Here is a 15,501-nt window from a genome sequence, read left to right on the forward strand (position 1 = left end):
GGTTGTCTTTTGACTCTTTTGGTGAAGTCATTTGATGAGCATAAGTGTTTAATTTTTAGGAACTCTGAGTTATCTAGTCTCTCTTCTGGTGTCGAATAGTTATTTTCTTTAGTAGTGTTTTTCTACCTGCGTGTTATCTGCCACCGTTGCAGAATATGTGAAGAAGTAAACATACGTTTCTGTTTTTAATTCCTGGAAACAAAAAACAGTTTCAAACACTGATTCTGTTAGGGTGACAGTGTGATGCAGGGCTTCGAACTGGTTTTGCCTGGTTCCAGTCATGGCTGACGAAGTGAAACCCAAATAGACCAGAATTTTTAAAATGTGAATGAAGCAGAATGAGAAGCAGAATGGGAAACCTAATCTCCCGTTAAGAAAACAAGGGCAGAGTGTGCCTTGTATAGCAACCAAATCTCTTGACCAGCAGAGTCGGAAACAATAGTGCCCCACTCAAAGATGGTGGCCAGCCTTGCCGCTTTGAATGTGTGTGGCTCTCCACAGTCCTGGCAATAGTCCGATCTCCTGCATCAGTCTCTTGAAAAGACTCACTACACCTCTTCTGAGTTTCCCGTTCCAGGTCTTCAACCCATGATTTTTCCCGTTCTGCTTAGGTCGTATTTTAAAAATTTGAGTCTTTCGATTTTGCTTTGTTGGCCATTACTGAACCAGTTTGAACCCTTGTGTGATATAGCTGAGAGGGCATACGCTTTGGAGTCAGGCAGTTTGTTTTTGAATCGTGGTTCCACAACCTATTAGCTTTGTGAGTCTTTGGTAAGAGCCCGCTTGGAACTATTGGAGAATAGGGCAGGTGTGGGTTCCTGGAGTTGAAGGATGCGAGACGGGCTTGTGGAGAGGGAGGTGGTGGCTCGATTTGGAGCTCTAAAATGTGACTGACTCCTACTAGATCTCTGGCTGAATCTGGGCAGTGATTGTGAGGATTTGGAATAGTGTGGACAGACACAGCCTTTGGATAAAATTGCCTCTACTTGGCATTAGATGTGAACATTTGCCCTTTTGCGTTCATAATGTTTTACTACTATTCAAGAAGCTACTTTATTATTTTTTTTCTGAAGTAGGACCTGGTATAAATTAAAACACATATATATTCAGTACAAAATTAAGTAATTAATTTAAGAAATATGTCTTGAGTGCCTACTATGTGTGAGGCACTATTTTCCAGCCCTGGAAATGCATTCTAATAGAATGCTAATGAAAGACAGAAGGGGAAGAGAAAAATAATCCAAATGAATGAAAAGGAGGAAGAGGGCAGTGACAGTGGCTGCCATTTATCTGGTGGTCACTATTGGCCAGGCATTGGCAGTGACTTTCCACCAGGGCTAATACCGCTGGTTAGGGACCAATCGTGAGAACAACTAGTAGTGCAGTGATTCTCAAAATTGATTATAAATAAGAATCACCTATGAATCTTGTTAAAATGTAGATTCTGATTCAGTAAATCTGGGTTGGAAAGGCAAATTCTCAGCAGGGGTTTGACCCAGAACGAACTGGTTCAAAGCACTGCTTTATACACTTTGTCTCACTGAAATCTCAAAGCTGGCGTACAGCGTAGATGCTGTCATCATCTCCCTTTATGGTGATGAAGCTGAGTCCCAGTAAGGTTAAGTGACTTGCTGAGGTCACACAGCTAGTAAATAGTAGAGCTTGGATTTGAACCTAAATCTGAGTGACTCTGTGGGATTATCTACTGCTAATGGGTACAGGGATTTTTTTTCCCTAGTGCTAAGAATATTCTAAAATTAGATTGTGGTGACAGTTGCCCAACTCTGTGAATTCATCTATTTTATAATTTAAATGGGTGAATTTATGGTATGTGAATTATATTTTAGTAAACCTGTTTTTACTAAAGGCAATACAACTTAATGGTTGATGCTAATTTGGAGCTTACCATATGCTGTACAATGTGCTAAGAACATTACAAATAGCATTTAATCTCTAAAGAGCCCAGTTGAGGTAAATGTACTGTTATCCCTATTTTACAGATGAGGAAATTGAGACTCAAAGAGATTCAGAGACTTGCACAAGATCGTGCATCTTGTTAGTGTTGCAGCCAGGCCTCAATCTCATGGCTGTCAGACACTAAAGTCTGTGCTGCTTCTGTCTTGCCAAAACTGGGTCGATACCAATTTGGTATGATAGAAATACGGCCCCAAGTTTTTATTGGTCTTAAAATTTATAATCTTTTCTGCTACTGAATAGTCAGGGGCTAAACTTTGCAATATTTCTTCTGCATCACCACCCACATGTATTATTCGTCCATGTAGAAGAAGCTTGGGTGGCTGTTAACTCACCTATTTAATGATTGAATTTAATAGGTCAGGTAGAAACTGGGGATTGAAAAATGCTTCAAGGCTAAGGAACTGAGAACGAGAAAAAGCAAGAGGATCTGTTGTGCTCATTTTTGGCAGTACTGAAGCATTTTATTATAAATGTACTGTTCATTTTGGGTGTTCTGTTTTGTTTCTCTTATGTAAACTTTCCCCATTTATGACAAGTAGCAGCGTGTGTTTTTTCTAGAAATAGATAGCATTCATAAACTGAAACAGTTTCATTGGGGACATTTTCTATGGCACTGCAATGGAACTGTCTTGGCAGAAATACTGGAATCCTATAAAATAGCGTTAATATTGATATACTTTAATCAAAATTTTCTGTTTAGAAGCAATAAACCCATTCAGTGTTAGGCAGCCTCAGTTCTATCCTTATCCTTCCTATTCAAAGCATCTTTCATCTTTGGAGTATGACTCCATAATTATATACCTCCAAATTTTCTTTCCCCAGTACTGAAAGAGAACCGTGGAGTGTTGTAATGGTATTGAGAATTACCCAGCCTTACCTCACTGGGGTAGCGTACCATTATTTCCAGGCCTCTTTGATGTCTGACGACATGATCATGGGGTTCACTTTGGTGCATCAGTCCCCATATCAAACCTTTGCCAAACTCGCTGTGATTGTCCGCCCTGGCAGGAGGCTCTTCTCTTCCCAGTCACATGAATGCATCCTGCACATTCGTGCCACCGCTGCTTTGCTCAGGCTGTTCCCATGAGCCAGAGTGTTTTCTTCACTCCTTCTCTTCCCTTTGAAATCTTACCCATCTGTAGGCAGCAAATGCTACTCTGGCTATTTGAAGTAGACAGGTATTTTAGTGCTGCTAATTAGGTACTTGCAAAATTGTTGGAATGGGTGGAGGTGTGGACTCCATGCTGGGTCTCCAGAAATAACGCCCAGGACACCACCATGGAACTGGCCCACCACAGGGAGCTGCTACTGCTTTCACATCCAGGGATCTAGGGAATCAGGTGGGCACCATTGGAATGCTGGGCTTCAGGACGCACAGTAAATGCTGCCATCCAGGGGTCAGGAGGTCACCACCACTGCCAGCTGCCACCATCTCTCATCACCCACAAAGCTAGTGACTGGACTCCGGAATGTTGCTGGGGAATATTCCATGTCTCCACACCTGTGCTTGCCCGCAGAAATAACAAAACAGCTGAAGACCCAGGAAAGTAGCCTTTGCCTCACTGTAGTCTCCCAAATAGGTAAATATGTAAAAATAAAGATTATAGAAAATTAAAAAAAAATTCCAAATCTCTCATTCCAAACATATATATTCCAAATAAAAATATATGAATATATTGACATATCACATAAGACATCATGTTTGTAAAGTAGAAGATCAGTGACGATGAGGGAAACCCTCTGTCATGGATTGAATTGTGTCCCCCAAAAAATATCTGTCAACTTGGCTCGGTCATGATTCCTAGTATTGTATGATTGTCTACCATTTTATCATGTGATGTGATTTCCCTGTGTATTGTAAGTTCAGTCACTATTATCTAATAAAATGGATTAGCACAGTTATACTGATGAGTTATACAAGATTGGGTAGTGTCTTAATCCAATCTCTTTAGAGATATAAAAGAGAGAAGCAAGCAGAGACACATGAGAATCTCACACCACCAAGAAAGCAGTACCGGGATCAGAGCGCGTCCTTTCGACCTGAGGTTCCTGTGCTGGGATGCTCCCAGACCAGGGGAAGACTGACGCATCACAAGGGCCTTCCTCCAGAGCCAACAGAGAGAGAAAGCCTTCTCCTGGAGCTGATGCCCTGGTTTTGGACTTGGAGACTACTAGACTGTGAGAGAATGGACTTCTCTTTGTTGAAGCCGTCCACTTGTGGTATTTCTGTTATAGCAGCACTAGATGACCAAGACACCTTCAATGAGATGGACTGACACAATAGCCACAACAGTGGACTCAAACATACCAATGACCATGAAGATGACACGGGATCGGGCAACATTTCGTTTTGTGACACATAAGGTCGCCATGAGTCAGAGCTGACTTGACTGCAACTAACAACTTACTTATTGTGTTACTTATTATGCTATAGGTAGCGTTGTGAGACCTTTACATGTATTATACGTATTAACTTATTTAATCCTGGTTTCTTTAACCCATACCCTATGAAATGTAGGTACTGTCATTACCCCCAGTTTTTTTTCTTTTTTTTAAATTATTATACTTTAGATGAAGGTTTACAGAACAAACTAGCTTCTCATTAAACAGTTAGTACACATATTGTTTTATGACATTGGTTAACAACCCCATGACATGTCAACACTCTTCCTTCTGGACCTTGGGTTCCCTATTAGCAGCTTTCCTGTCCCCTCCTGCCTTCTAGTCCTTGTCCTTGGACTATTGTGCCCCTTTAGTCTTGTTTTGTTTTATGGGCCTGTCTAATCTTTGGCTGAAGGGTGAACCTCAGGAGTGACTTCGCCACTGAGCTGAAAGAGTGTTCAGGGGCCATACTCTCAGGGTTTCTCCAGTCTCTGTCAGGCCAGTAAGTCCGGTCTTTTTTTTGAGTTAGAATCTTGTTCTACATTTTTCTCCAGCTCTGTCCGGGACCCTCTATTGTGATCTCGATCAGAGCAGCCAGTGGTGGTAGCTGGGCATCATCTAGCTGTACTGGACTCGGTCTTATGGAGGCCGTGGTAGCTGTGGTCCATTAGTCCTCATTGCTCCCACTTTTTAAATCAGGAAACTGAGGCACAGAGAGATGAACTTACATAGATTATAAGCATCTTAAACTAGGAGACACATTTTACTCTCTGTTTTCCCTCACCACTCCTAGCATAGTATTTTACCCAAATGCTCAGTAAATGTTTGCTGAATTAATTAAAAATAGTTGTCTGACCTGGGTAAACCATCTTTCCCTCTCTGGGCTTTGGCCTTTTCCTTTGTGAATCAAAGGGCTTAGACTCCATGTACATATTCATAGAATGATAACCCTCCAAAAATTATATATATATACCAAACCAGCTGCTGTCTAGACTCTGACTCACGGTGACCTCATGTGTGTCAGAGTAGAACTGTGCTCCATAGGGATTTCAGTGGCTGATTATTCAGAAGTAAATTGCTAGGCCTTTCTTCCAGTTCCTCTGGGTGGACTTGAACCTCCAGCCTTTCAGTTAGCAACCAAGTGTGTTAACCATTTGCACCACCATGGCCCTCTGAAAATATATCCTCAAGGGTATCAACCATCGTTATCTCTAGGCAGTACATTTTTTAGTTGATTCTATTTTCTTACATGGGTGTTCTGATTTTTTTTTTCGATCATGAGCTTTTATGACTTTTATAAGAACGGAAGTGGAATCCATGGCATGTCTTTGGTCTGTGCCCCTCTCTCCATGTTGGCGAGGTACAGTAGTACTCTTCTATGTTGGCCAGGCAGGCAGAGAAGAGGTTATGAGGCATGAGGGGCCTGACGAGAACATTTATCAGGCTGTCTAGCTCAGAACTTCCAGGGATCAGGACTCTCCACGTTTGTGACTTTTGACCTTCAGAATGTATTTTCTTCCATCGTCTTATGGGCCTTATTTGGTCTGAAAGCAACACCAACAAAACTATACGTTACTCAGATCTTTAAGTCCCAAGGGTCTTGAGAAGGTACATAATTTTATGGCAAAGCCAGACATTGTTCCCTAATGTACTTTGGAATTTACATGGCATTTTTATTTCTGTCATCCCCTCATTTGAACTTCACAGTCGTCTAGAGTAGGACGGGGTCGTGATTTCATGTTACAGTTGAGAAAACTGAGTCCTGGGGTGGCCACGTAGCTAACAAGTGTCAGAGCCAAGACTTGACTCTTAACTACTTGACTGCAGTATCTTTCATTAATTAAATGATAACACTAGACATTTGTTAAAGTGATAGTTGCTGCTTCTCCTCCTCCTCCTTCCCATCATTGCCTCCTCCTCTTCTTCCCCCTGCTCCTCCTTCTTGCATTCAGTACCCTTAAAGCAGTTTATAATTTGTATTATTGGTGGCCAAATTTATTAATGAATCCTCATAATTGACACACACTAGGATCCTCAGAAACCTTAGTGGCTGTAGTGGTTAAGAGTTATGGCTGTTAACCAAAAGGTTGGCAGTCCGAATCCACCAGGCGCTCCTTGGAAACCCTGTGGCACAGTTCTACTCTGTCCTATAGGGTCGCCATGAGTCAGAATCGATTCGACGGCAACGGGTTTTACTTGGTTTATGAGTAGGCTCCTCAGAGGAAACGCTGGTGGTGTAGTGGTTAAGAGCTAAAGCTGCTAACCATAAAGGTTGGCAGTTCAAATCCACCAGGAGCTCCTTGGAAACCTTATGGGGCAGTTCTACTCTGTCCTACAGGGTCGCTATGAGTAGGAATCGACTCCATGGCAACGTGGCTATTTTTTTTTTTAGAGGATCCTCAGAAGAAGAGGGATGACATCAGAAGCACAAAGGTCCCTGTTAAGTCTGCTTTCCTCTCTTCTCTTCCTCCTGTTCCTCCCTTCTTCCCTTTCTCCTTCCCTCCATCCCACCTTCCCTCCCTCAAATATTTATTTTCAACTCTCCTTCCCAAGACTCACTGGAGATTCACATTCAGCCTTGGCAGATGGCCTGAGAGGCCAGCTTTCATAACCTGATCCTTCTCTTTTCAGCAGTGAAGGATAAATATTTCAGGATCGGCATATTTTGTTGATTACCTAAGTCTTTCTGATTACTTTGCATCTGTGGGGGTTAGTTTATTTTGTTGCCTTGTGCAGAGTGTTTTTCTGACAAATAACCAGTTGCTTTTCTTTCAGGGAAAGATGCCTTAAAGAAGCAAGTTACAATATGCTTCTTTCCCCACAAATCATACTTTTACATATTAAAATTACTCTCTAAGCATTATTATAAGAACTATATACCCTTTATGCTAGTGTGTGTCACACTTCATTGTACCTGTCAATTTACTTGTCCACACCCCTCCTTCCCACCTTACTGTGTATTCCTTAAGGGTAGGACTGTGTCTTAATCACTTTTATATCCCCAGGGGCTGATAAATATTGACAGTGGAATAACAATGGAAAAATTACATGGCCTTTGTACAAAGGGTAACCAACAAGCTTCCGAAGCCTTCTGGAACTATCCTGAGGCTTGATTTCCTCATCTGCTCAGGTACTCTTGCTTTCTTCCCCCTTGCTGCTTCTTAAAGTCTTCTTGGTCCCCTTCCTGTCCTTCATGGCCGTGACTGCATCAACAAATCCAGCTTCTTGACGTGTGACGGTGAGGAGTATAAAACACTTTGTAAAGAATGTCAAAGCCCTGTTCTGACTCTATGTAGTAACATCCACATATTACATTGGTATGTTTGTGATCCTTACTTGATCTTACTTTTTGAAGTTGCCCCCTTTGCTCATGTATTCTCTGAGCCTGAGCCCAATAAAATGATTCATTAAAGTATTTAAATGAGCTATCGGAAACACTGAGGATAAACATTTCGACGACTCAAATCGATTATCCCGTGCTCGCATTCCATCTGTGAAAGCTGCTTCTCTCTCCGACCTTGAAAGTGAATTAAGTGCAGTGCTCATAAGACCACACAGTCAGCAGGAAATTACAATGCCCTGGACTCCCACAAGCGAAGCCTAACTTTTCCTTCACAAGTTCATGGCTCTGGAGTTGAACAAAGCTGGGCAAAAGGTTTAGTGAGAAGTAGCCCTGGGCTTTGGACACCACCTGTGTGGTAAGTCACTAAACTACCGTCCTCTCAGAGGGCTCAGTCCTCTCAGAAATGAGGGCATTCCATCTTGACTGCTTCTGTGGTGGTACCAGGAGGCTTACGGGTGTCTCTGTGTGTGGAATGTGTTCTGTTAGCTGGAGGACGCTGTCCCCTATGCTGGAGGGATTTGTCTGAGTAGGGCCACTCAGTCACAGATCTTGCATTAGAAGCATAGTTTTGCTTTAACTCCAGTTTGCAAATTTATGGGGTTAGCATTCCCACGCAGTCCCACTCAAGTTACTTCTGGAATGCTGCAATTGCCAACAGAAGTCAGCCAAGCGCCTCTAGAGGATATGTACCTAGCATACCTTATTATTATTATTTTTCCACAGTCAAGTGATCTTGATGAATTGAATGATAATTACAGATTTCTACAGCTTGAGGGAAGGTAGCTATTTCCAGCAAAGCTATGAAAATTACTTGGTAAAGGAAAAAGTCCTTTTGTAATATAAATAACCATCTTCTAATGTATATATTCTATAGGTTTATTTTCTTGTATATCATATTATCTTGTCTGGGCCAGCTTGTAATTTATTCCAACGTATTGTAATGTAACATATTCTAAATAGATGACAGTGATAATGATAATGAGTATAATTACTCCCGTTTATTGAGTCCTTACCCTATGCCCTACTCTGTGCTGACTGCTTTATACGCTCCATTTCATTGGCTGCTCACTATTTTCCAGATGAAGAAACTAACTGTGTCTCTTAGAGGGTAAGTCACCTGTCTGGGGTCAGGGGAGCTAGCAAGTGCGAAAATCACAGTTTATATCCAGGTCTGCCTGGCTGTAGGATAGGAGCTCATGACCATGAAGATGGACTTAAGTGGTTTATATTCTCTGTAACGTTTGGAACCCGAATCATGGGGCTGGAAGGGATCGTAGAGGTTCTCAGGTTCAGAGGACCATTTCCCTTGAGTCACTCAGCAAGTAAGTGGGATGGTAGGCATTTGAATGCAGGTTTCCAGGTTCCTGGCCCAGTGCCTGTTTCCCCTCACTGCCCTATCTCTACCGTACACAGCACGTCTTGATGTAGAGACGCCAAACCAAAACCAAAACCAAATCCATTGCCGTCCAGACGATTCCGACTCAAAGCGACTCTATAGGACAGACTGGAACTGCCCCATGGGGTGGAGACGTCAGGTCACTAGAACTGCAGGTTAAGGAATGAATAATTAACAAACTTAATTTTTTTTATATATTTAATTTTATTTTTGGTGAAAATGTACACAGCAAAACCTGCTCTCATTCCAGTTTCTAGACATAATGATCAGCGACATTGGTTACATGCTTCACATTGTGTCAACATTCTTGTTATTTCTGTTCTAGTTGTTTCACTTCCATTTACTTAATCTCCCTGCCCCCCAACCTCCTCATCTATGCTTTAAAATTGCTATTGACCCTTTGGTCTTATATAGATAACTTTTTTTCAAAGAAATGCAATACTCAAGGATGACAGTCTTTACTCTTTGGGCTAATCTGTTACTTAGTTTAAAGATGACTTCAGGGGATAGTTTCAATTCAAGGTTTAAAGAGCATTTTAGGACTATAGTCTCAGGAATCCTCCAGCTTCAGTAGGTCCAGTGAGTCTGGATTGTTTAAGAATTTGAAGTTCCGTTCCACATTTGTCTCCCTTTTTATCAGAATTCATCTACTGTGTTACTGATCAGAACATTCAGTGGTGGTAGCCGGGCACCATCTAGTTCTTTTGTTCTCAAGGTAGAGGAGGCAGTGGTTTATATAGATAATTAGTCCTATAGTTCAGTTCCTTTGATTCTTGAGTTTCCTTCTTTCTTTTTTGTTCCAGATGCATAAAGACCAATAGTTATAACTTAGATGGCTGCTCATAAGCTTTTAAGACTCCAGATACTACTTAACATACTGGGAGGTAGAACATAAACTTTAACAACTATATATGCCAATTGACTGGATTGTCTCACGAGACCACTGCCCTAATCCCCCAAACCAAGAGAATTAATCCCATGAGGTGATTGGTTATGTCTAATTAGTATCAGCATCTGTAACCAAACCAAACCAAACCCACAGCCATCCAGCGGATTCCGACTCATAGTTGTTACTGTTGCAAAACCATACACAACCTAGAACTTGCCCATTCATCCCTTTTCCCTACATACAGCTTACTGACATCAGTTACATTGGTCATGCTGTGCAAATTCCACCCATATTCTGTACCAACTTTCCCATTTCTATAAACAACAAGTGATTTCTACCTAGAGAGTACTTCTCCCTTTCCCCCCCCACCCTGTAACCACTAATGAACATTAGTTTGTGTAGATTTACCTATTCATGTCATTTCATAAAAGTGAGAACAGACAATATTTTTTTTTGTGATTGACTTATTTTGCTCAGCATAATGTCCTGCAGATTCATCCACGTTGTAACATGTTTTGGGAACTCATTTTTCTTTATTGCTGAGTAGTATTCCATTGTATGTATGTATGACATTTTGTTTATCCATTCATCCATCGATGGGCACTTGGGTTGTTTCCATGTTTTTGCTATTGTGAATAGTGCTGCAATGAACATAGGTGTGTATATGTCTGCTCATGTCACTTCTATGAGATCCCTAGGGTATATACCTAGGAGCAGAATTGCTGGGTCATATGGCACTTTACCTCTAGTGTTTTAAGGAACCACAAGACTGTTTTCCACAAGAGCTGTACAATTTTGCATTCCCACCAGCAATGGAGGAGGGTTCCAATTCAGACTTAATTTTTTCAAGTCTTCAGTAGCCCTGAGCTCTAACACTTTGTATACCCAAGGCCTGTTTTATCCGGTGAGAGTTGGCCAGATGTGGAAAGCTCTATGTCCTATGTAAAAACAATGTTGATATTAATAATGGTCTTGGTAAAATACAGTAGGGAAGAATAAGGAGTTAGAAATGGAAAGCAGTTGAAAGAATTAGAAAATCATAGAAGACACAATTGTTGTTGTTAGGTGCTGTTGAGTTGGTTCTGACTCATAGTGACCCTATGTACACCAGAACGAAACACTGCCTGGTCCTGCTCCAGCCTCACAATCGTTGCTTTGTTTGAGCCCATTGTTGTAGCCACTGTGTCAGTCCATCTCACTGAGGGTCTTCCTCTTTTTCCCTGGCCCTCTACTTTACCAACCATGATGTCCTTCTCCAGGGACTGGTCCCTCCTGATAACACGTCCAAAGTGTGTGAGACAAAGTCTCGCCAACCTTGCTTCTAAGGAGCATTCTGGCTGTACTTCTTCCAAGACCTATTTGTTGGTTCTTCTGGCAGTCCACAGTATATTCAATATTCTTCACCAACACCTTAATTCAAAGGCCTCAGTTCTTGTTTGATCTTCCTTATTCACTGTCCAGCTTTCGCATTGCATATGAGGCATTGAAAATACCATGGCTTGGGTCAGGCACACCTTAGTCCTCAAAGTGACATCTTTGTTTTTTAACACTTGAAAGAGGTATTTTGCAGTAGATTTGCCCAATGCAATGTGTCTTTTGATTTCTTGACTGATGCTTCCATGGGCATTGATTGCGGATCCAAGTAAAATGAAATCCTTGACAACGTCAAACCGACACAATAGATGGCTTAATATAACTTATACCAGAAGTCAGAAATTTTTTTCTGTGAAGGGCCAGGTGGTAAATATTTTAGGCTTTGCAAGCCATATAGTCTCTGTTATAATTACTCAAATCTGTTATTATAGCATGAAGAAAGGCAATAGACAATACAAAAATGAATGGCATGGCTGTGTTCCAATAAAACTTTATTTACAAAACCAGCTGGTGGGCCACGTTTGTGGTTTGCTGAGTTCTGACTTATATCCTCCTTGTCTTCAGAAAGGAGTTGGTGATGGTGTGCTTGTGACTGATTTGAGGTATGTGTGCTCCTTTTGTCAGACAGGCAGGAAATGGCCAGCCTTTGTTAGTGCAGAGCGTTCTGGTGCTGCCCAATGTCCCTGGTTACACTTGGGTGTGCCAAAGGCCACAATTCTCTGAGGATATTCCTTACTGACAGATTGGTTACTAAGTTTCACTCTTTCTTCTTGGAAATCCAGCTTAAGAGGTATTTTGGTCAGTGAACTCTTACCAGCTAATATGTATCTTAATGACAATGACAAGAAGTCCCATCCCAGGCTTCACCAAATACCAGACCCTACAGATCCCTCCTCTGAACTTAAAGCTTTCCTTCCCATTGTTCTTCCTTTTTGGTCAAGTGCTTCTGAATAGTGATAAGATTGATCATGTGGCAAATATTTACTGAGGGCCTTGTATGTGTCAGGCACTTTACCCAAACATTAATTTATTTTCATCAGTGAAACCTCACAACAACCCTACAAGGCAGTTACTGTCATTTCCCCCATTTTGCAGATAAGGAAATTGAGGCTTAAAGAGATTGGGTGACTTGATCAAGGTCAAACAGCTAGTAAGTGGTGAGGTAGCTCTAAAGCCCAGGGAGGGTGATGATAAAGCCTGTGCTCTTTACCACTCTACCACACATCTCTCAACTGTCCGGGTTCTATAGGGTGCAGGAAGCCTACCTTTCAGAGCACACATAAGTTCCATCTTCCTCCGAATCTGGGTCTGGGCATGTTTTCTTAATTGTCGCTCTCCCGAGTTTCTACTAGCTGTAGTGTAGTCTTGGTCTCAGTCCTGCACTACTTCATACCCAGACTACTACAGTAGCTCCTAACTGACCCCTTTTTTTGTTTTTAACAGTTTTATTGAGATATTATTTACATACCATATAATTTACCCACTTAAAGTGCAGAGCTCAATGACCACATGACCATGACTACATTTGATGTTAGAATACTTTCATTACCTTGAAAAGAAACCTCGTTCCCTTTAGTTATCACTCCATACTCCTCCCCACCCCCAACTAACCTACTTTCTGTCTCTATAGATTTCCTTATTCTGGACTTTCAGATAAGTGGAATTATACAGTATATCATCTTTTGTGACTGGCTTTTCACTTAGCATAAAGTTTTCAAGGTTCATCTAAGTTGTCACATGTACCAGTGATTCATTCCTTTTTATGATCTGGTAAAATTCCATTGTATGAATTTACCATATTCTGTTTATCCTTTCTCTTCTTTTTTTTTTCTTTCATTTTTTTTATTGTTGTAATTAAATGAAGTTTACATTTCAAGTTAGTCTCCCATACAAAATTTTTTATACGTACATTGTTATGAGACCCTAATTGCTCACCCCATTCTGCGAAAGCACACTCCTCCTTTCTGCCCCTGATTCCCCATGACCATTCAACCAGCTCCTAACTCTCTTTGCCTTCCCATCTCACCTCTGGACAGAAGCTGCCCCTTTGGTCTCTTGTATCTACTTGACTAAGAGGCACACTCTTCATGAGTATCGATTTATGTCCCAGAGTCCAGTCAAATCCCTGTCTGAAGAGTTGGCCTCAGGAATTGTTTTAGTTCTGGGCTGATACAGAGTCCAGGGGCCATGCTTCCTGGGGCATCTCCAGTCTCAGTCAGACCATTAAGTCTGGTCTTCTTACTAGCCATTCTCCTCTTGATGGATTTGTGGCTATGGTGAACTAATTGGCTGAGGAAGTATATTCAACACACCACTCTCAGATTAATTTTCCTAAAGTGCAGCTCTCATCATGTCACCTTACTGGCTCACATTGCTGACTTCCCATTTCCTCTAGAACACTTTAAAACTCCTGCATTTGGATGTTATTGTGGAAAAGCTCCTGGCATGGTGTGGATAGTTGGGCTGGGGAAGGAATGGTGAGGGAACTATCCTCCCCTGAGCTCTTGTTCTTCCCTGACCTTATCTCCCTTGATCCTCAACACAAACTCTTTCGTTATGTCAATCTAGTCATTATTCTTCAGATCTATGATTCCATTGTCCTGCCCTGACTGTGTTCCTTCTATTTGAAGTGTCTTTCTCTTTTCTGATGGACCAAATCAGGTCCTTCAAAACCCTACTTGTCCACGAAGCCTTTCAGATTGCTGCAGCCTTCAGTGAGCTCTCCCTTCCCCTTCACCTCCCAAGATTCTCTCTGTCTGCACTATTTGGCCCTTAGACCATTGGGAGGGAACTGCTTCTCTACATGTCGCATCTCCTTTGCTCGACTGGGAACTCTTTGAGGGCAGGGATCAAGTATGACTCACAATCATGATCATCAGTATAAGAACTGGTATCATTTGTTTCAGACATTTTATGTGCCAGGCACTGTACTAAGTTCTTTCCTACATTAGGTAGCATAACAAGTCATCTGGGTAGGTACTAGTCTTTTAATTGCATAGATGAGGAACCAGACTCGGGAGGTCTAAATAAATTGTATTGGGTGAGTCAGTTGGTGAGTGGTAGAGCTCAGGTCTCTCTTACTCTGAAGTTCATGATTTCCACGCTGACAATGACTTCTTTTTCTCTTCCTCGCCCTCCTCTTCCCCATCTCCCATCATCATCATCACTCCTGTTTTGCAGATGAAGAAATTAAGGCCCAGAAAAGTTGTCTGTCTTTGCCAGGGTCACGTTCCTAGTAAGTGATGAAGCAAGGACTTTAAAATTAGATCTTCTCTCTCTAAGCACATTTTCATTTTCCCCAATCGTACCATGGCATTAGTGCATTTTGGCACCTCAGTGAGCTGTTTGATGTTGATAATTATCATGTTATAATACTGTAGGGAGGAGAAGATGCACATTCATAAACAACTGGAAGAACTAGTTGATACTGTATTGCAGTGAAGATTAAAAACCCCATAGAAATTTTGAGAGGAGGAACGTCATGGCAGCTTTACAGACTGAGGGAGGACTGGTGTTAGACCTAGGAGGGCAGGTTTAGCCAGACACCGAGGAGAAGACAAAGAGAGTGAGAGAGAGGGAGAGATTCAAATCACCCCAAGGGGCCATTGTCCCATCACCCCCTGTCTTGGATTGAATTGTGCCCCCCAAAAATATGTGTCAATTTGGTTAGGTCATTATTCCCAGTATTGTGTGGTTGTCCCCCATTTTGTGATTCTAATTTTATGTTAAAGAGGATTAGGGCAGGATTGTAACACTCTTAGTAAGGTCACATCCCTGATCCAATGTAAAGGTAATTTCCCTGGTGATCTGCACCACCTTTCATCTTACAAGAGATAAAAGGCAAGGGAAGCAAGCAGAGAAGATGGACCTCATACCATTAAGAAAGCAGCTCCCTGAGCAGAGGGTGTACTTAGGACCCAGGGTCCCTGTGCTGAGAATCTCCTAGTCCAGGGGAAGATTGATGAGAAGAACCTTCCTCTAGAGCTGACAGAGAGAAAGCCCTCCCCTGGAGCTGGCACCCTAAATTTGGACTTCTAGCCTACTAGACTGTTAGAGAATAATCTTCTGTTTGTTAAAGCCATCCACTTGTGGTGTTTCTGTTACAGCAGCACTAGATGACTAAGACATCCACACACACAC

At 41.8% G+C, this 15,501-nt stretch overlaps 1 protein-coding gene across 2 annotated transcripts in view; it reads left to right on the forward strand.

The window, feature by feature from the left end:
* Positions 1-15,501, forward strand: part of FGF13 (fibroblast growth factor 13) — a 540,850-nt gene that overhangs the window by 92,858 nt on the left and 432,491 nt on the right. The gene's annotated exons all lie outside the window — the stretch shown is intronic.

Source organism: Trichechus manatus, unplaced genomic scaffold (assembly GCF_000243295.1).
Source record: "Trichechus manatus latirostris isolate Lorelei unplaced genomic scaffold, TriManLat1.0 scaffold00079, whole genome shotgun sequence".
NCBI lineage: Eukaryota > Metazoa > Chordata > Mammalia > Sirenia > Trichechidae > Trichechus > Trichechus manatus.